Raw genomic sequence first — 22,256 nt, 5'->3', positions numbered from 1 at the left:
CTCTGTGACTGTCCTATTACCCTTTCTGCAAAATCACTGATTATTTCCTTTCCTGGTCTTTGGATGATCCAGCTAATCTACAAACAGAGCATCCTGTTATGCACCAAACTATGCTTCAATTTCTGTATCTCGGCCACACAGCTCTGAAAAATACTTCCACACCTAAGTCACCAGAATGTAAGAAATAAGAAACAAGAGGAGGCTAAACACTTCAATGTCTCAGGAAGGTCTTTTGGCAAGATCAAGGATAATCTAATTATTGGATTGAACTCCATTTTCTTGCCAGATCCCCATTAAGCATAATTAACCCTGTACAGTATATGAAAAATCTATTTCAGCCTTAAGTAAACTTAAGGATCAGCCAATTTCTGCAGAAACCTTTATATGTTTTCTTTTCTCTTTCAAGGTGTCTCGGTCAAATTCAAATGTATCCCTTCAAAGTATTTAGTTTCTCCATAACTCATATGCCACTTTCCTACTATTTTGATCTCTTTCTTTATTTTCTGGAGACTCAGTCTCCAAACACTTCAAATTTAAAATTATCCTTGTATTTAAATCATTTTGAAGACGCACACTTCTATATCTGTGATCTAATTCAGCCCTGCATCTTCCCACATAATGATTTTACCTTCAGTGCTGTCTTCCAAACTTCAAAATGTGCAATGGAGAGGCTGCAATCATTTTTATTTCAACACAGTGGTCTGTGAAAGTGTTAACAGCATCATAATGACAGGAAGAATAATTCAAAGAGACTGCAACTGTTGAATATCTAAAAGATAAACAGAAAATGCTGGAAATACTCTGCAGGTCAGGAAACATCTGTGGGAGGAGAAACAGAGTTAACATTTCAAGTTGAACACCCTTCATCAGGTCAGAATTGCTGACTATTTCCAGCATTTTCTGTTTTATCCTACTGACAGGAATGTTCAATGAATATTTAGTACTCAGCTACATTTTGCTTTGTTTATTTGAGTTTACAATCGAATATTCTTAAATTGTGCAATTCTTTGCTGTATTTTTCCAGTAAGTATTCATATACATTGGGATCCACTATTCTCTGATACGCATAAATAACTGTTATCTTTCCATAGACAGGATACAAAATTTAATTACCATTAATAATATTGGTGCAAAGTGAAATTAGAAGTACTTGTGATCCTTTCCAAAAATCACCTATAACTAAATGTTGGCAATTCTGGCTATTGTGAATGTAACACCTAGTTTTGTTTGATAATCTAGAAAGTACATGCCAGTAAAATTGTTGAATCCTGGTTTCCTTGATAGTTGGTCGCTTAAATCATATCATCAACCAACTGATCACCTCTAAAATGCAAAATAATACATGAGGGCCGAGTTGTAACTTGGTGCAGCAGCCACAAAAGTTATATGGGGAAAAGCTCTAACTTACGGTCCTCCCGCCAGTGGACAACAAAGGCCTGAAACCTCACAAAAGTGCTAAGACTATTTTACACAAGCAATGTATTCCAGTGAAAACTGACAGCATGCCTACATAATGTAACTGGACTGACATGATTTGTGCTAAAAAGTTGACATTACTGTTCTTCATATTTACAGTATGCAAGTGTTATTAATAAAATTGTACATTGCAAATAATTGTTATTACTTTGATCACTGAAGTTCATTGAGATCCTCTGATCATTATAGATATAACGAATCAGAATCAGAGTAGGTTTAATGTCACTGGCATATGTCATGAAATCTGTTGTTTTGTGGCAGCAGTACATTGCAATATATAATAACAAAATTCAAACATTTCAATAAAATTTACTAAGTAGTGCAGAAACAAAGGGAAGAAAAATAGTCCAGTCATCTTCATGGGTTTATTGACCATTCAGAAATCTGATGGCAGAGGGGAAGATGCCATTCCTGAACCACTAAGTGTATGTCTTCAGGCTTCTGTACCTCCTCTTTGATGGTAACAAGGAGGACATGTCCTGGATGACGGGGATCCTTAATAATGGATACCACCTTTTTTGAGGCATCGCCTTTTGTAGGTGGTCTGGATGTTGGGGAGGCTAGTGCCCATAATGGAGCCAACTGAGCTTACAACGTTCTGCAGATTTTTCAGAACTTATGCAGTGGCTCCTCCATACCAGACGGTGTTGCAACCAGTTAAGATGCTCCCCATGTAGAAATCTGTAGAAATTTGAGAGTGTCTTCAATGATATATCAGTTTTCCTCAAACTCCTAATGAAATATAGTCACTGTCATGCCTTCTTTGCAACTGCGTCAATATGTTGGGCCCAGGATAGACCCTCATCGATGCTGACACCCAGGGACTTGAAACTGCTCACCCTTTCCACTTCCGATCTCTTGATGAGGACCGGTGTGTGTTCCTTCAACTTCCCCTTCCTGAAGTCCACTATCCTTGGTCTTATTGATACTGAGTGCAAGGTTGTTGCTGTGACACCACTCAACTAGCTGATCCATCTCACTCTTGTATACAGGTGTCCCCTGTTTTTCGAACATTCGCTTTACGACACCTCGCTGTTACGAAAGACCTACATAAGTTAAACTGCTTTTGCTAACAGAAGGTGTTTTCACTGTTACAAAAAAAGGCAGTGCGCACGCCGAGCAGCCAAGCTCCTCCCCCGGAACTGCATTCTAGCTGGCATTGCTTAAACATGTGCCTGTGAGCATCTGTGCTTTATGTCGATTTATTTTGTTCTTCTGTTAGCAAGATGAGTTCTAAGGTATCAGAAAAGCCTAAAAGAGCGCATAAGGGTGTTACACTTAACGTAAAACTAGACATAAAAGCGTTTCAATCATGGTGAACAAAGTAAGGACATAGTGAGTTTGACTAAGGAGGCTGGGTTTGTGGAAGTTGATGAAGATGATGTTGAAGCGGTTTTGGCATTCCATGACCAAGAACTGACAGATGAAGAGCTGATGAAGAGGAAAGAATAACAATTGAAACCAAACGCAGTAGCAAAGCAATTGTGTGAGATTTTTGCTGCGATTGACAACACTGCAATGATTGCAGAATAGTATGACTTTAATTTTGAAAGGGTATGAAGGTTTAGCGCATATTTGAAGAATGCTTTGAGTGCTTACAAAGAACTGTATGATAGAAAAATGTGCGAGGCTAAGCAGTCAAGCAAACTGTCGTTTTCAAGCCTTCCATATCAGCCACAGCAGACGACGAACCTCGACCTTCAACATCGAGGCAGGCAGACATAGAAGGTGGTGACCTGCCTGCCCTGATGGAAACAGACGACGAGATGACACCCCAGTGTCCCACCACCCCAACCTCCAACGACTCAGCCTAACACACCATCATCAGTGTGCTCACTGTCTTCCCGATTCCGGTAAGTGAAACTACACCGTACATACATTATTTCTACTTTATATAGGCTGTGTATTTTTATGTGTTATTTGGCATGATTTGGCAGCTTCATAGCTTAAAGGTTACTGGAAAGAGTGCTTCTGCCGAGAGCGCTTGTGTCGTGTGTTTCTGCTGGGAGTGCTGCCGAGAGCGCTTGCGTCGAGTGTTTCTGCTGGGAGTGCTGCCGAGAGTGCTTGTGCCGTGTGTTTCTGCTGGGAGTGCTGCCGAGAGCGCTTGCGTCGAGTGTTTCTGCTGGGAGTGCTGCCGAGAGCGCTTGTGCCGTGTGTTTCTGCTGGGAGTGCTGCCGAGAGTGCTTGTGCCGTGTGTTTCTGCTGGGAGTGCTGCCGAGAGTGCTTGCGTCGTGTGTTTCTGCTGGGAGTGCTGCCGAGAGTGCTTGTGCCGTGTGTTTCTGCTGGGAGTGCTGCCGAGAGTGCTTGTGCCGTGTGTTTCTGCTGGGAGTGCTGCCGAGAGCGCTTGTGCCGTGTGTTTCTGCTGGGAGTGCTGCCGAGAGTGCTTGCACTGAATGTTTCTGCCGAGAGCGCTTGCGTGAGATTTTTGCTGCGGTGGACAGTGCTGCAATAATTGTAGAAAAGTATTCCTACTTTATATAGGCTGTGTATTTATCAGATCATTCCTGCTTTTACTATATATTACTAATATTTTAGGTTTTGTGTGTTATTTGGCATGATCTGGTAGGTTATTTTTTGGGTCTGCGAATGCTCACAAATTTTTCCCATATAAATAAATAGTAATTGCTTCTTCACTTTACAACATTCCGGCTTACGAACCGTTTCATAGGAACGCTCTACCTTCGAATAGCGGGGAAAACCTGTACCTCCTCATCACTATCTGAAATTCTGCCAACAATAGTTGTGTCTTCGGCAAATTTATAGATGGCATTTGAGCTGTGCCTAGCCGCACAATCATGGGTGTACATCAGTACAGCAGTAGGCTAAACTTGCATCCTTGAGGTGCACCGGTGTGATTGTCAGTGAGGAAGATATGTTATTTCTGATCCGAATAGACTGTAATCTCACGATGAGGAAGTCAAGGATCCAGTTGCACTGGGAGGTACAGAGGCCCAGGTTTTGGAACTTGTTAATAAGAACTGCAGGTATGGTTGTATTGAACACTGAGCTGTCATCAATAAAAAGCAGCCTGTCATAGGTATTACTATTGACCAGGTGATCCAAGGCCAATTGGAGAGCCAGTGAGATTGCATCTGCTGTTGACCTATTGTGGTGATAGACAAATTGACGGGGCTCCTGGTCCTTGCTTAGGCAGGTGTTGATTCTAGCCAAGACCAACCTCTCAAAGCACTTTATCACAGTAAACGTGAGTGCCACCGGGCAATAATTGTTGAGGCAGCTCATCCTACTCTTCTTGGGAACTGGTATGAGTGTCACCCTTTTGAAGCAGGTGGGAACTTCAGACTGCAGCAGTGAGGGATTGAAGATGTCCTTGAAAACTCTAGTTGGTTGGCACAAGTTTTCAAGCCCTACCAGGTATGCCATGTGAGGGTTCACCCTCTTGAAAAATGTTCTGACAGCCCCTTCCGAGACAGAGATCACAGAATCACCGGATGCTGCAGAGATTTGCACAGGTGTAGGTATATTCTCTCTTTCAAAGCATGCATTAAAGGTGTTCAGCTCGTCTAGGAGTAAAGTATCACAGCCATTCATGATGTTAGGATTCACTGCAAACTCTACCAAAGCTGACGTACATCTGATTCTGATTCTAACCTACAACAGCCTTCCATAGGTTGTACCTGGACTTTGTGTATAGTTCTGGATCACCGGTCTTGAATGTTACAGACCCAGCCCTCAGCAGACTATGAATCTTCTGGATAATTCAGTTTTTGGTTTAGATTATGTCTGGCATGTTCTCGAAGGCACACACTCATCCACAGAGATCCTCCACAACCTCCATCAGTACAGGTGCAGCACAAGGCTGTGTGCTTAGTCCCCTACTCTGCTCACTTTACACTTATGACTGTGAGGCTAAGCACAGTTCCAATACCATATTCAAGTTTGCGGATGACACCACTATCATTGGCCGAATCAAAGTGGTGATGAATCAGCATATATGAGGGAATTTGAAAATCTGGCTGAGTGGTACCATAAAAGCAACCTCTTACTCAATGTCAGCAACATCAAGGAGCAGATTTGTGACTCTAGGACGAGGAAACCAGAGGTTCATGAGTCAGTTCTCATCGAAGGATCACAGGTGGAGAGGCTCAGCAGCTTTAAATTTCTTGTTGTTATCATTTTAGGGGACATATCCTGGGCCAAGTGCGTAAGGATAATTACGAAGAAAGCACGGCAGCGCCGCTACATCCTTAGAAGGGAGCGCAGTTTTGTGCCTACTGAATACATTGCTCAGCTCCTTCAACACCGGCCTGAGGCTGGCTAGAGGTGGAATTTACACTACTGCCAGGATGATGGCGGAGAACTCCCTCAGCAGCTAAACTGGACAACATTTGACTACTAGGTGTTCCAGGCCGGGTGAGCAGGACTGAGACAGAACCGCCATGTTTGTGCACCACAATGAATTAATGATAAAGCATACTCCACCTCTTCTGACTTTAAAAGACTGAGCTGTCCTGTCCTTGTGGAGAATGGTGAAGCCATCTGGCTGCAGCAACTCAGTAGGTTAGGCATTGTTCTTTAATAATAATTCGTCAAATAAATGAAACATATCCTTCAACAGAAACTCTCTTCTGACCAAAGAAGGAATGCTGTCTTGATGCAATTCACACTGTGCATGCCTGCTTCAGTAATTTAGAAGAAAGAGATAGACTGATAGTAATACACACAAGAACTGCAAATTAAATTTTTGTTGTAGGCAGAGAAAATTATGTAAAGTTTCTAGAGACCACATTGATTTAAAGTTGCAAATAATCTGTCCTGCATAATATTGAAAACATTATTGCCCTCACATCTTCATGCAACCACCTTTTGTTTTCCCCATTCTGAAATGCAATAAAAATCCCCAATGTCACAAGTGAAGTATTCATATGTTTAAATTTATTAATTTTACTGCATATCAGGATTCTTTAACCCCAGGATGTCCTGTCATTTCTTTCAAGAGAAAACATTCAAAGTAAAAACCACTCATGTAGACTTTATGTCTCTATACTGAATTTCTTCTTGGTTACAATATTACTGATGGTATGATAATATCAAATATCTGCCATGTTTGATAAATATCCTAGAGTAAGTGCTTTCTGACAACCAGAGAATCAATGTATTAGATATACATGAACTGCATTCTCCCAGATAACTTTCCAGTGCCGAACAACACATCACCTTGGAGAATGATCATGCAATGTTATATCAATCTATGTTGTACGCCATTCAAAGCATGTACTACTGGTTCAAATTCATACCAGGTTCCTCCCATATGTCCCGAACATGTAACAACTTGGATTAGCTTCAATTCTAAATAACATTTTATTCTATCTATTTGAATGAAACAATTCTCCTTAAATGGTTGTGACGTTCAACCCAAATATTTGTCGGCAAGATTAATGATCTCAAACTCTTACAAAAACACTATGTTTCTTTATATGAAATTCCACAGTCTAAAATATATATACGATTTTCCCTCAATAACATACGTATTACATTTTTATCAAAATTAAACAAAAAAGATTACAGCAACTGCCCATTTCAGTATTACAAAACATAAAAGAAGCAAACAAATAGCTTTCAACAGATTCAGAAAAGCAACACACATGCAAGACATGATTGAATTATTAGACTTCTCCAAAGCAGGCCAGAATACTTACTTAGAAATTTGGCTTTCAACTGCATTGGCCTTTAGATCTTTCCACAGTGGATAGAAAGCTGAAACATAAATTGGGTAAAAGTGCTCTTAGACCACTATATTGGATACTTTGGGCTGGTATTATCCGGTTCATAATTGAAGAGTGAATTATATTTACAATCAATTATATTTACTCTCATAAGGAAGAAAACAGAAGTTCAGGACTGAGGATATAGTGTATTTAATTAGAGTAACGAAGCTGAGAAACAAGCCCTTTCAGCCTGCTTCAGCAATCTGAGGTACTTGCCTGCTTCAAGCAGACTTCAATCATACCAGACCCCAAGAAGAAGATGGTAATCTACATCAATGACAATCATTCAGTAGCACTTATACCAACAGCGATGCAGTGTTGTGACAAATTGGCCATAAAATATATCAACTCCTGCTTGAGGAGTGACCTGGATCTGCTCCAATGTGCCTACAGCATCAACAGATCAACATTGTCTGTTCATTGGCCCTTCACTCAGCTCTGGAACACCTAGATCTTCTTCATTGACTACAGCTTCGCACTCAGTTTTATCACCCCCTCAAAACTCAACACTAAGCTTAAAGACCTGGGTCTCAATACCTCCCTCTGCAATTGGATCTTCAATTTCCTCACTGACAGACCCCAGTTAGTACAGATAATTGGCAACATCTCCTCCACACTCGCCATCAGCACAGGTGCACACAAACACTATGTGCTTATCCCCCTGCTTTACTCACTTTTTACCTATGATTGTGTGGCTAAGTATAGCTCCAATGCCATATTTTAAGTTTACAGACAACAGGCCAAATCAAAGGCAGTAACAAATTGGTATGTAGGAGGGAGAAAAAAAATCTGGTTGAGTGGTGCCATAACAACAACCTGTCACTTAATGCCAGCAAAACCAAAGAGCTGATTACCCACTACAGGAGGAAAAGGCCAAAAGACCATAATTGAGACCTCATTAGGAGCTCTGAGCTGGAGAGGGTTAGTAGCTTTAAAGTCCTTGGCATTATCATATCAGGATCTGTCCTGAGACCAGCACACAAGTGCCATCAAAAAGAAAGTGCAACAGTGCCTCTACTTTCTCAGAACTTAGAGTAGATAGATCATCTGGCTGTCCTCCTCCTACCTGCATACAAACAGAGTTTAAAGAGCAAGACTCCAAGGGTAAGGACAACAAAGAGGCAGATGTGGGAGGCAGAGGAACGGCTGCAGGATTGCTTCTAGTTGGTGGGCTGGGCCATGATGAAGGATTCGTCAGAGGATCTGAACAAATATGTCACGGTTGGCATGGACATTATAAAGATAGACATAAACAAGTGGCGTTCCCCCCCCCCCCCCACAAAATCATTCAGAGTCTTTCCTAAATAAAGCCCTCAAGGAAACTATAGAACCCTACAGGCCCTTCAGCCCTCCATGTTGTGCTGACCCATATAATCCTTTAAAAAAGTACTAAACCCATACTACCCCATAACCCAAGGAAATCTGCAGATGCTGGAAATTCAAACAACACACACAAAATGCTGGTGGAATGCAGCAGGCCAGGTCACATCTATAGGAAGAAGCACAGTCGACGTTTTGGGCCGAGACCCTTTATCAGGACCCCATAATCCTCCATTTTTCTTTCATCCATGTGCCTGTCCAAGAGGCTCTTAAATACCCCTAATGTTTTAGCCTCCACCACCATCCCTGACAAGTCATTCCAGGCACTCACAACCCTCTGTGTAAAAAAACTTACCCCTGATGTCTCCCCTAAACTTCCCTCCCTTAATTTTGTACATATGCCCTCTGGTGTTTGCTATTGGTGCCCTGGGAAACAAGAGATCCTCAATCTGCTGAGGGCAAGATCAGTGGTGTTCAGGCCTGGTGGCCAAGTAAAATACAAAAGGTCACAATATGACCTCCAAAAAGCCATTTCACATGCAAAGAAGCAACTCTGGACCAAACTTGAATCACTGAAGGTTTTTGACATCTGTGGCAGGGCTTGAATGCTATCACCTCTGACAAAGTGAAACCTAACAACATATGTGACAACAAAGTTTCACACCCAGATAAGTTCAATGCTTTTTATGCTTACTTTGACCATCAAAAGATGGAGGCACCTTCACGAATTCCCACAACCCATGACAACCCTGTGATTTTAGTCTCTGAGGCTAACGTGAGAGTATCCTTCAGGTGGGTGAACCCACAGAAAGCATCCAGCCCAGACGGGGTACCTAACTGAGTACTAAAGACCTGCCTTTTTCAACTGGTTGCTGTTTTCACTGATATCTTTGACCTCTTGCTTCAGCAGTCTGAGGTACCCACCTGGTTCAAGGCTTCAATTATACTGGTGCTCAAGAAGAACACGGTAGCAGGAATTTTCTCCAGTGGCACTGACATCCACTGTAATGAAGTGTTCTGGGGGGTTGGTGATGAAACATATCAACTCCTACCTGAGGAGTGACTTGAATCCGCCTACTGGCACAACAGATCAAAATCAAATGCTATTTCATTGACTCTCCACTCAAATCGGGAACATCTGAACTGTGAAGATGCATACATCAGAAATCTCTTCATTAACTACAGGTCTGCTTCAATAGTATCATTGCTTCAAAATTAATCAATAAACTCCAAGACCTCAATACCTCCTTGCGCAACTGGATCCTCAATTTCCTCACTTGCAGACCCCAGTCAGTTCGGATTGGTAACAACATCTCCTCCTCAATCTCCATCAACACACATGCACCACAAGGGTGTGTGCTTAGCTCCCTGCTCTACTCGTTTTACACTTATAACTGGGAGACTATGTATAGCTCCAATGAATATTTCAGTTTGCTGATGACACCACAGTTGTCAGCCAATTCAAAGGTGCTGACACATCAGCCTATAGGAGGGAAATTGAAAATCTGGCTGAATAGTGCTATGACAACCTCTTACTCAATGTCAGCAAAACCAATGAACTGATTATTGACTACACGAGGAGAAAAATGGAGGGCAATGATCCAGTTCTCAGCAGGGGATCAGAGAGAGAGAGAGAGAGCAGGCAACTTTAAATTTCTTGGCATTATCATTTCCTAGAATCTGTCCTGGGTCCAACTTGAAACTGCAAGTACAAAGAAGGTACGGCGACACCCTTATTTTCTTAGACATTTGCGCAAATTCACATGTCATCTAAAATTATGACAAACATCTATAGATGTGTGGTGGAGATAATACTGACTGGTTAAATCACAGCCTAGTATGGGAACACCAAAGTCCTTGCACGGGAAAAACTACAAAAAGTAGTGGATACACCCCAGTTCATCACAGGTAAAGCCCTCCCCACCACTGAACACATTTACAAGGCCATGGAGAATCACCAAAGAACCCCCACCATCCAGGCCATGCTCTCCTCTCATTACTATCATCAGACAGGATGAATCTTGGGTCCCACTCCACAAGATTCAGTAACATTTATTACACGGTTTCATTCCCCATTACTCTGAACTGATCCTACGACCTACAATCTCACTTTTGAGGAAACTTCCATGTTCTCAGCATTATTTTTATTTGCACAGTTTGTCTTCTTTTACACATTGGTTGTTTGTAGTCTTGTCTGTTTATTTACAGTTTTTTGAAAAATTCTTTTGTATTACTGTAAATGCCAGCAAGTAAATGAACCTCAAGGTAGTATATGGTAGCATTTATGTACTTCGATAATTAATTTACCTTGAGCTATGAACTTTGAACTTAGTACTGACCTTATCCAGATTATCCAAGTTCTCCTCCCCAAACCCACTATTTTCTATGTCCTTCTCCTTGCTGAATATAGATGAGAAGTACTTATTTACAACTTCACTCACATCACCTGCCTCCACACAGATTACCTCTTTGTTCGCTAAAGGGATGCACTCTTAAAATGATCACCCTCTTGCTGCTAATAGCCTTACAGAAAGTCTTAGCAAAATATTCTCACTTCACAAAGATATTTCATTGCCACATTTTGCTCTCTTAATTTATTTATTAAGTTTTCCCCACACACTTTATATTCCTCAAGATACTCCCATGATCCTGACTGTTTACACATAGAACAGTTCAGCACAGGAAATAGGTCTTTTGGCCCACAATGTTGTGCCAAACCAATTCAATGACCAACTAAACTAATCCATTCTGCCTGCACAATGTGCATATCCCTCCATTTCCCTCATATTCATGTATCTATCTAACCTGCTCTTGAAAGCCCAAATATATCCGCTTCTACCACTACCCCAGGCAGTGCATTACAGGCACCACCATTCTGTGTAAAAAAAAATTTGTCCCTCACATCTCCTTTGAACGTACCCCCCTTACCTTAAATGCATACCCTCTGGTATTAGTCACTTCGAGCCTGTGTAAAAGATACGGTCTACCTATCCTATCTACACCTCTCATAATTTTATAAACCTCTATCAGATCTCCCCCTCAGCCTCCACCCTCCAGAGAAAACAACCCAAGTTTGTCCAATCTCTTCTTATAGTACATGCTCTTTAGGAATAGCTTCTTCCAGTCTGCCATCAGATTTCTAAATAGACAATGACATGACCTCATTTTTTTTGGTCTCATTTAGCACTACTTAATGAATTAATTGTTAACATATATTTTTCTTATTGCAATTTGTAGTTTTTTTATTATTATGTATTGTACTGTACTGCTGCCACAAACCAAGAGCAAATTTCACAACTTATGCCAATGATATTAAACCTGATTCTTATTCTGATCCAGGTAGCATCCTGGTAAACCTCGTCCACACCCTTTCCAAAGTTTGACATCCTTCCTATAATGGGGCAACCAGAACTGTATGCAATCCTCCAGATGCAGCCTAACTGGAGTTTTATAAAAGCTGCAACATACAGTAACTTCCTGGCTTTTGAATTCAATGCCACAACTAATAAAAGCCAACGTCATATGCCTTCTTAACCACGCTATCAACCTCTGTAGTCACTTTCAGGGAGCTTTGAACCTGGACTCCAAACCTCCTCCTGCCATTTCTCTGCCCCTATCTGCAACTGGTCTATAATCCACTGAATTTTTTTACCAGTCTTCTAAGCTATACACAACACCAATCTATGTTTTCATCCAGGTCATTTATATACATCACAAACAGCAGAGGTCCCAGTACAAATCCTTGTGGAACACCATTAATCACAGACCTCCAGCTAGAATAAATCCTTTCAACCACTATGGGCAAGCCAGTTCTGAATCAAAACATGTAATTCACCATGGATCCCATGCTTCTTAATCTTATAGATGAGCCTCCCATGAGGAACTATGTCAAATATCTTACTAAAATTCATGTAGACAACATCCCTCTACCTTCATCAATCACCTCTTTGACCTTGTCAAAAAACACGATCAAGTTAGTAAGACAGGACTTGCCCCACACAAAGCCATGCTGGCTCTCTCTAATTAGGTTAGGTTTTCCAAATGCTCATAATAGCTATCCATAAGATTTTTCTCCAGTAATTTCCCTGACAGTGACATGAGGCCCACCAGTCTATCGTTTCCAGGATTACCTCTGGTTCCTTTCTTGAATAATGGAATTAATGTCACAACCACAGATTCCGCAGTGCAGCAGATATGGCAATTGCACTCGTGAATATGCACATGTCTTAACTCCATTCTTTTCATTGTGGCACCTGTTGAGACTTGCAGTCACTACGTTCAGATATGGCCCAAGTGCGGAGCGAGAGACACTGAAGCAGGTCGATAGTTTACAGACTTTAATGCAAACAGAGGGAATGGAAAACAATAAATGCTAGGCCTAACAGGGCCAATAACTAAAACTCAAATGATAAACAAAGCCTACACTGTGTCTGAAAGGAATAACTAAATATAAAATGAATACCGCTAGTCTTCAGAGTCGGGTAACGCAACAGTCCAATTTCTCAGGTAAGGCCGAATGCAAGCAGGCAGCGAAATGTTGATGTGTTTTGCTCAAGTCTCCACAGGTGCTACTATGAAAAGAACGGAGTTAAATAACATTACAATGAAATAATAATTAGCTGACATGTGCATACTCACAAGAGCAATTGCCGTATCTGCTGTGCTTCTGAATCCGTGGTTGTGAGATATAATGGAAGAACATTAACTACTTGTCAGTCCTCCAGAACTTTGCCCGTGGCTAGAGAGGACACAAAGATATTGGTCAAGGTCCCAGAAACCTCTTCTCTTGCCTCTCTCAATAACTTGGTGTATATCCCATCAGGCCCTGGGGACTTATTCACCAATGTTCTTTAAGAAACCAACACGACTGCCTCCTTTACTTCAAAATACCCTAGTTAGTAAGATGCTTGGCACTGATCTCCTTGTCCTCAACATCCTTCTCCTTGGTAAATACTGATGTAAAGTACTCATGGAGGACCTCACCCACATAATCTGCATCCAAGCAATATTTCCCCCCTTTATCCTTGAGTGGTCCTACCCTCTCCCTAGTTATCCTCTTGCTCTTGATGTACGTTTGGAATGCCTTGGGATTCTCTGTAATCCTACTTGCAAAGAACTTTACATAGCCTATCCTGGCTTTCCTAATTCCCTTCTTGAGTTCTTTTGGGTTCTCTATCACCCTCAAGGGCTAAGTTTAATTCTAACTTCCTAAGCTTTACGTATTTTTTCTTTTTCTTCTTGACTACATACATTACCTCTCTCCTCATCCAAGGCTCTCTTACCTTGTCATCCTTGCCCTTCCTTCTGACATGAACATACCTGTCCTATATTCTGTGCAGTCGGTCTTTAAACACTTTTCGTATGTCAGATGTGGACTTGCTCAGAAACAGCTGTTCCCAATTAACTCTCCCTCATTCCTTCCTAAACACTCTCATAATTTGCCCTGCTCCAATTTAGTACTCTCCTGCAAGGCCCATATTTATCCTTATCTATAGCTATCTTAAAACTTAAGAAGTTTTGGTCACTGTTCCCTATCTGCTCACCCACATGTTTCCTTTTCCTCTCCCTCCAATCAAACATTTAATATCCTCTGTCATTCAGAGTTCCCTAATCCTGTCACTGTTGCCTTTCATACTTACCAGAGCATGTTGACCTAAACTCTCTATTTTAAAAAGCTCACACCTGTAAACAACTCTGTTTTAAAATACTTCTACCAGTAAGCTGTAAATTTACCCAGAAGCATCAGTTCACCATTGACTTTTACTAGATTGTCTCTTATGATATTTAAGTCAGCCTTCCACCAATCCAAGACCTTAACTTGAGGATTAAATACATTCCTTAACATTACTACCTGGAAACATACAGAATTTGGTAACTGTTCCTAAAGTGCTGCTGCACCAACACTTTCCCCACTGACATTTCCAGTGAGTACTGCCCTATCTCTACTAGGATTTCCTACATATTGTCTCAAATTGGGGCAGTTTTTCCCTTCGTATAATGTTTAATACAAATCATTTGAAATATACTGGTGATTACAATGGCAAAGTGGTACATTATCAAACCCATCTTGATAGGAGTAGAACTTTTTAAAAAATACTGTATTATTAGAGGAAACAAATTAGGATCCGTTTTTCCACATTTGAATGGTGTTGTAACATCCATGCACTCAATGTCAGCAAGACCAAAGGATTGATTATGGACTTCAGGAAGAGGAAGTCAGGAGAACACACATCAGTGTTCATTGAGGGGTCAGTGGTGGAATGGGTGAGCAGCTTCATGTTCCTGGCCATCAACATCACAGAGGATCTATCCTGAGACCAACACATTGATGCAATCACAAAGGCGGCAAGTCAGTACCTATACTTTATTAAGAGTTTGAGATGATTTGATATGTTACCAAAGACTCTAGCAAATGTCTACGGATGTCTGGTGGAGAGCATTCTGACCGGTTGCTTCACCACCCGATACAGTCTCCAACATGCAAGATTGAAGGACTCAACCACTTCCATCAGGGCTACAGGCCTCCCACTATCGAGGTCATTTTCAAAAGGCTTGATCTCAAAAAGGCGGCATCCATAATTAGGACATGCCCTCTTCTCATTACTGCCATACAGGAGCCTGAAGACCCACTTTCAACATTTTACTAAGTTTCTTTCCCTCTGCCATTAGGTACCTGAATCGTTTGTGAACTCATGAACACTGCCTCACTATTCCTCCTTCGCACTATTTATTTATTGTAACTTATAGTGAAATGTATGTCTTGCACTTTACCACTATTACATAAAAAATCAGAATATACAGTATGTCAGTGATAATAAACCTGATTCTGATTCCTGTCATTGGGGAAAATTTCAAACTCAATCCCAGTGACTATATACATGGCCATTGGCTCTAAGTCAGAGAAAAATATACCCTATTTTTGTCAGATATGCAGAGCCATTTTGCAGTTTTTAAGCTGGGGCTCTTAAGTAGGATACTCAGCAAGTTATGCATGTATTTTGGTATTATATTCACTTTTTTCATTTTATTGCATTACATAATTTAAAACTCCAGCACCAGATGTTTTCTTACCAGCAATCAAATATTAAATATCCACTTAAATTAAGTAATATAGAAGATCATCCTCTACCAATTTAACTAATTAAAATAGTTTCTCAACTTAGGCTGAGACAAAAGCCCTGTGGGGTTGTCATTGATCGACGCTGCCTAACAAAACCACTGGTTCAAATATCTAAAATACCACTTTTGTAAAAGGTAAATTCCAGGTGTGTTGTGGTTCAACAAATACCAGTTTTCTGTTTCATAATTTTCGATGCGAAACATTGCACTCTTGGCAGAGTATGAAACTAAATTAATACCAATTCATTATCACATGGAGAATCACTATTTATTTTCAGTTTGTAAATGTATCATTATTTCCAAATTGAAAGCTAACAAAGATCTTCAAAAAATAAGATGGTTAACATCTTGAAGAAACCCCGTAAAGTACACGCAAGCGTTGTTTCAGTAGCAGTTCTTATTCTTGTCAAAGCAGCAAGATGATCATGAATTTTACGATTTAAAATATACTCATCGTATATAAATCTATCGAAACGCTTGAATACAGCTTACTAAGGTCAAAATGTTCAAATATTTAATCCATTTGAAAATCCGAAATATTCTTTAAATTACCGTCGCCGCGGTGTTTTGAGGATTAACAATGCAGAATGCTAAATCAATGGATGAAGCCGACTACTACACAGTGATGGCAGTTAAATTGCCTCGATGCTTTCCTGCAACATCTCAGTACATAAACTAATATCTAAAAAGTTAAATGTAACATAGTTCAGAGCAACCCAATATTAAACAGAAATCCCGATCAGCTGAATGTGCCCAGAAAGGGAAACAGTCCGCCCGCCATTCTCCACTCTCCAATGCTAAGAAAAAATCAAGCACGTTTCGATTATTTTTTGCCACTTGCTCACAATACGCACAGCACTTTTAACAAAATGTGAGGATCGCGGTCCGGACCAAACCTAACCACTGCTATATAATCATCTGGAACATAACACTATCTGCATGCAGTTTTCCAAAATAACCCGAGCAATAACAATACAGGAATAATACCGATGCAGCTGGACTGGTTTCAGAAACCCGGGACCCAAAACCCCAGAGTACAATCCCAGCTCGTTCACACAGAGAGAGAAAAAAACAAGAGATCTGATCAATACAAAGAATAAGACCCACGATGATTTACCATTTTACAAAGCTCGGCTCCCTTTTCCTATGAATCTACAAAGACGCATAGAAAATTTCATTCCTGATTGGAACAAAATTACAAAGGGAAAACTGACCGAGACTTGACACATCCGTAGCAAATCGTGGTTATTTAACTGCGAGAAGAGCAGAGTTTTTTTTTATCTATCCTTTATTCCGATTTCCAAAATGTTCAACAAAAGATCCACACACACAAAGCATAATGCTATCTGGAAAATGTTTTAACAAGATAAACAGAGTTGAGAAGATGTAACAGACCTCCTCGCCCAGCTTCCGGAGCTAGCTCCGTGTACCTCGCAGTGCAGTCTGATTGAGTCAGATCAGTTTTGGTGAAATGTGCCTGAATGTCTGTGGAGCGGGAGCCCGGCGGGCGTTAGTGCCTGGCGGAATCCCATCGAAACCTAAACGCGAATGGTGTGCGAGGGAGGCGTGCTTAGCACTGCAATCTGCTTCACAGAAACGCTGCCTTTCGCTGACTCCGGAGTACTTTATTCACTGAATTAATATTTAATATTGGTAAACACAACCGGGTGGGCAGCATCAGAGCCGGACAGTTTGGGGAATTGCGGCCATATTCTTCCCCGAGGCCATCGCCGAGAGGGGGTGGGGGTTGCTGGAGAGGTGTCGAGCGGCCCTGTCTGATGGCGATTGGCTGACTTATCCGTCAATCAGGAGCAGCTGCAGCCAATTGGCAGTCGGAGCAGGTGGCGCGCGCTCGGTCCCTACTTCGCCGAGACACCGGAGGTGAGTTCTCAGGCAGTGTTAAACACTTCGTAAGTAGGAGCGCGGCTCCTTGTGGAATGGGATGACAAGGGCTCAGGTGACCGTACGAGGTAACGAGTTTGCACTCCAGGGGAAAAAAAATCATTTGCTATAATATATAATTACCAATGCTTATCAGATCAGAATGAAATCAGATTGAACTGTCTATCATCTATTCATCTTCTCGCGTCCATTCGCCAATATCATATAGGACAGCATTCCAGCTCTGGGTCAATTGTGTGTACCTCTGTGGTCAACTCCATGTCGAACATGGTCTGTTGCGGCTTAGTCTCTGCCGCATTTGTTACAAATCAAGTCCGAATAGCTGCAGAATTTGCAGGCCTCTTGTTTTCTGTGCTGTCACCTCAGCCAGCTAACCTTCCCGTTTCTCATATTGTCCTGATACTGAGATTCCAGAAATCCTGAACTTCAATGGATTCTTCCATTCATCTGTGTGCGTGTCCGCTGTTCTACTATCTTTCAGAGCCGCCCTTAGAATGGAGGCATGAGTGTCAAGCAAGCGTTGATCCAGTGACCAATTTAACTGCCAAAATGATCTTGGTGGTCTGGGCCATGATCCTTCTGACAGTTGGGCTCAATCGTATACTATGAAGAGAATACAGAAAGGCCACAGTAGGTAGAAAGCCATTCCGTGAATGGGCATTGTCATGGCAATAAATTTTATGTTGGAAAAATATGAAGTCGATCACTTTGGTGGAATAAAGTGGAAACTGATCATTCTTTAAAATAGTGAAAGACTGAAATACTGATTTCTGGGGGGGATGGCGCATTCATCACATGAAATGAATGGAATTGGAAGGCAAATAGTACTTTTGCCTATATTGAAAACAAATTAGAGTGTAAGAATGTAAGTATTTTACAGTTATTTAGTAAGAATATATCTGTAATAGAAAGTGCAGTGTGGTGAGGACAGATACATATGCAGCAAAGTTCACCAGATTGATTTATGGAATGGCAGGTTTTTCACATGTGGAGAGATTAAGAGTAAACACTTCAGCTTAGACTTCATGGACAGAAAATAGTTACAGGGACAACCTTTACCTGGCTGGGCAACAGAGGCATAGTCTCAAACTAAAGAGTATGATAAGAGAAGAAACTTTACTGTTCTAATTGCAAAAGCCTTGATTCCTTTAATATTCCTTTAGATATTAAAGGAATCAAGGCCTTTGGAATTAGTACAGGAAAGTGGCACAGGAGTAAAAGATCTTATTGACCTTATTGAATGGCAAAGAAGGATTGATGAGTCAAGCAGTCGACTCCTGCTTCTATTTCTTATATTCCGATGGACATAGTGTGCTTAAGGATCTCTAGGTCATGACCTTAGTATACCAGGAGATGCCAATGAAGTGTCTAAGGCAACAAAGGTAAAAACATTCAAGCCTTTTCTCATGCCTTGCATATATTGTGTAGGTCTGAATACTGAACTGCAGAGAATGAGACTGAGAACAGAGGCATTTCAGTGTTCACGGTCAGGTTGCTGCTTGTCCACACACTCTTGCTCAGCTTCAAAATTACAGCTGCAGCTTTTGCAATGCAAATGTTCATTTCATTATTAAGTGACAGATTCCTGGTGCTGAAGCTCAGCTAAGCTAAACTGTCAACCAACCCGAGAAACTCACTTTCAGTGCCAATTGATTGTGGATGAGTGACTGGGGCCTCCATCGGTCAGGGCCAACCAGGGATGCTGCACCCTAGTTGTCTGGATATGCAAGCCTGGGCAGTACGATACTGGGACCAAGCTGTTGCCCATGTAGCAAGCTCCCCCTCTCCGTACATCTGATGAACCTAAAGGAACGGCAGAGACCGAAACAGTTTGATACCAGCAGCATTGCATGAGTTGCCAGTCAGCACTGAACTCAATCTAGGACGGCCTTAAGGATTCCAGCTCTGGATTTTTCCTCAGGGTTTACTCCCGAAGCCTTCCCCATGAGTGAGTATAGCCACAAGGCAGTGGAGAATTAAAATCAGAGTTTTCCTTCTAGATGAGCCACCAACCATGGCCGATGATCCCCATCTGCCTGAAGCGACTGGTTTTAAGGCACCAGTAACCTGCTTTTTCCCCTTCTCCTGTTAGTAGAAACGGATCCGCCGGGCTTAGTAGCTAAGCTACACGTGAAGGCTATTTGAGGTGCACACCATTGGGAACATTTAGTAGGTAGTGGGAGCTTGTCTCCACTAACACCCCCAGCTATAACAACCTTAAGGAACAAATTGATTGCAATATGGCAAGATCCTCTGGTAGGGCATTTGTTTTCTTTATCATAAGGGTAAATCCAAATTCTTCACAGGCATTGGAGAGCTACTAGCGATGTTCCTTATCATGGAGTGTTGGCATAATGCAACTCCCTGATAATCTCCTGGAGCACTTAAAGCAAGCCAAGTTGAACAGCTTCCCATCAGCTCTGGTGTGTAAACAGACAGGCCTCTGTGGAAGAGCTAAAGACATATGTCAGGTGCTGTGAGAAAAATGTATCAAAAACTGTTGAAGCTAGAGTATATCTCTCCTTGACTCTACTGCAAATCCCAAAGTGTTCCAATGTCAGTTTTGCCTTGTCAGATGAAACCATAACCTTTATATCATTATAAAAGCAATTACACAGCAGTGTTGGTGTATAGCCAGTTTTCTTCAGTAGCTTGAGTTAACTGTCCTGTTTATACAACTGTTCCTGTTAGTGATGTGTGTGTAGATAATATATAAAAATTGAAAAGATCATTTTTATTGTGAATCTTTCAAATCTAAAACTATTAGAATTCTGAGTAAATGCTTTTAACCAAGATCTGTGCTCTGACCAAGTCAACGCTAGTAAATTATTTTCTCACAATACTAGGCAGGGAAGTGCCTTGCTGTTTTTTTTATATAATAGCCGTGGTTAGCCTTTCTTTTCATTACGCTGTCACATTCTTTGTATTCCGCATATCCTGAGGCACAGTTCCCTCACTCCAACAGAGATGGGGAAGTTCAGACAGATGGTGCAGGAACACTGGCTTCTGTGCTTGATAAATTCAGGAGGAATGGCATAATCATCTGGAGCATAGCCCATGGTAAGTGAGTCAGTCGCTTTGCTATAAATACAAGAGATTTTGCAGATGCTGGAAATCTTGAACAAAACACACAAAATGCTGGAGGAACAAGTAAGGTAAGTCCAAAAGTTCTGAGCCTATAACGTCGACTGTTTATTCCTCATCATAGATGTCCGACATGCTGAGTTCCTCCAGCATTGTGTGTGTGTTGCAATAGTTTTACTTAGCTCTTCCAGTGCAAGTTCTATATTTAGCTCTTCCAATGACATGCAGGCTATCAGACACCATATTGTCGATGATAGCATTCTCAGACCAAGGTAATATTCTAATCACCTTTCCATTGCAACTTGCAAATAGACTCTGTAAGATTCAGGTTCATTTACTCATTCTATATACAACAAATCATATAGTGAAATGCATGCTGTGCATTAACAATCAACACAATGTCGGGTGCCAAAGTAGCCTAGCATTTGGCACAAGGCTATTACAGCTCAGGGTGTTAGGTTCAGAGTTCCATCCCAGCGGCCGTGGATTACATGTTTCCTCCCTCAGTCCAAAGACATACCGGTCAGTCGGTTAATTGGTCACTGCAAATTGTCTCATGATCTGGTTAGGGTTAAACCGGGGGTTGTTGGGGGTTACCGGGCGCCGTGGCTCAAAGGGCTGGAAATGCCTATTCTGCGCTGTATCTCTAAATAAATAAATAAAACCTAAGAGTGTGCCAGGGGCAGCCCACTAGTGTCGCCACACATTCCAGCACCGATGTTGCATGGTCACAATGTTCAGCAAACAACTCAGAACACAACAAAAAAATACAACAAGCAACAAAACAAGCATAGTCAAACAAACTCCTTTCCTCCCTTCACCCACCCACAGACAGTCCTCCCATCACCGAACAAGCCTTCAGGCCTCCTGCAGACTCACAGACAATGGGCCTTCAGCTTTCCCAGTGGATTTCAGACTCGTAGTCCCATGGCTTTGCTTTTGGCTTCCACTTCTGGACTTCCGATCAACCTTTGGACTTCAATTTTCAGGTTCAACCCCAGGACTAGCCAATACCAAGACCCCAGACTCCAGGCCTAAAACTTTGGTCTCGTCAACTCAAGTACCTAGGGATCACCAGCTCTCATGCCCCCTACATGCATGGACATCAGAACCGAGACAAGCTGACTGGTGGGGGGGTGGGGGGGGGGGGGAGGGTCCAGCAGCCCTCATCCTCATTGGTCTTTGTTCACAGCACTTGTCAGCCAAAAATCCACAGATCTAATTTGCTACATGTCCAGATCACAGGCCTTGACCTCCACATTCTTGTCCCTAAACCCTACAACCTTCTCTATCCCTAAAACCATCCCTATAAACTTAAAAACAACTAAATCTGAGCCACAATCCTGACAGAAAACTCAGCTCGGCATAATTTTGACCAGAACTGTGCATGGCTCACTGTCATTTTCATGTTTTTCCTTGAGATATCGAGGGACCAGTATCAATTTAATATGATTATTGTTTGAGGCTGATTTTGCACCTTAATCTTAAACATGAAACAGTATGTTATTTTCATGAATGTATGTTTCTACCATTTTCAAATAAAATGCTGTAAATATTTTACAATAGCAAAATACTGTAGATAGTGGAAATTTTAAAATGAAAGCAAAAACATGCTTGAATAATCAG

The 22,256-nt window shown here is 41.5% G+C and overlaps 1 protein-coding gene across 6 annotated transcripts in view; it reads right to left on the bottom strand.

Moving 5' to 3' along the window:
* Positions 1-17,350, bottom strand: part of tiam1a (TIAM Rac1 associated GEF 1a) — a 313,320-nt gene extending 295,970 nt beyond the window's left edge. For 4 of the 6 annotated variants that reach the window (XM_073045684.1, XM_073045683.1, XM_073045686.1 and 1 more), the window contains exons 1-2: positions 17,040-17,350; positions 7,137-7,194 (exon numbers count right to left, since the gene is read on the bottom strand). The gene's annotated coding sequence lies outside the window, so the exon portion shown is untranslated. The remainder of the gene's footprint in view (positions 1-7,136; positions 7,195-17,039) is intronic. The other 2 variants (XM_073045685.1, XM_073045680.1) reach the window with 1 other exon arrangement.
* Between the last annotated feature and the right edge of the window lie 4,906 nt (positions 17,351-22,256).

The sequence above is a fragment of the Hemitrygon akajei genome, chromosome 5 (genome assembly GCF_048418815.1).
Source record: "Hemitrygon akajei chromosome 5, sHemAka1.3, whole genome shotgun sequence".
NCBI lineage: Eukaryota > Metazoa > Chordata > Chondrichthyes > Myliobatiformes > Dasyatidae > Hemitrygon > Hemitrygon akajei.
Note: the sequence above shows the minus strand (reverse complement) of the source record. Positions and strands in the feature narration are given on the sequence as shown.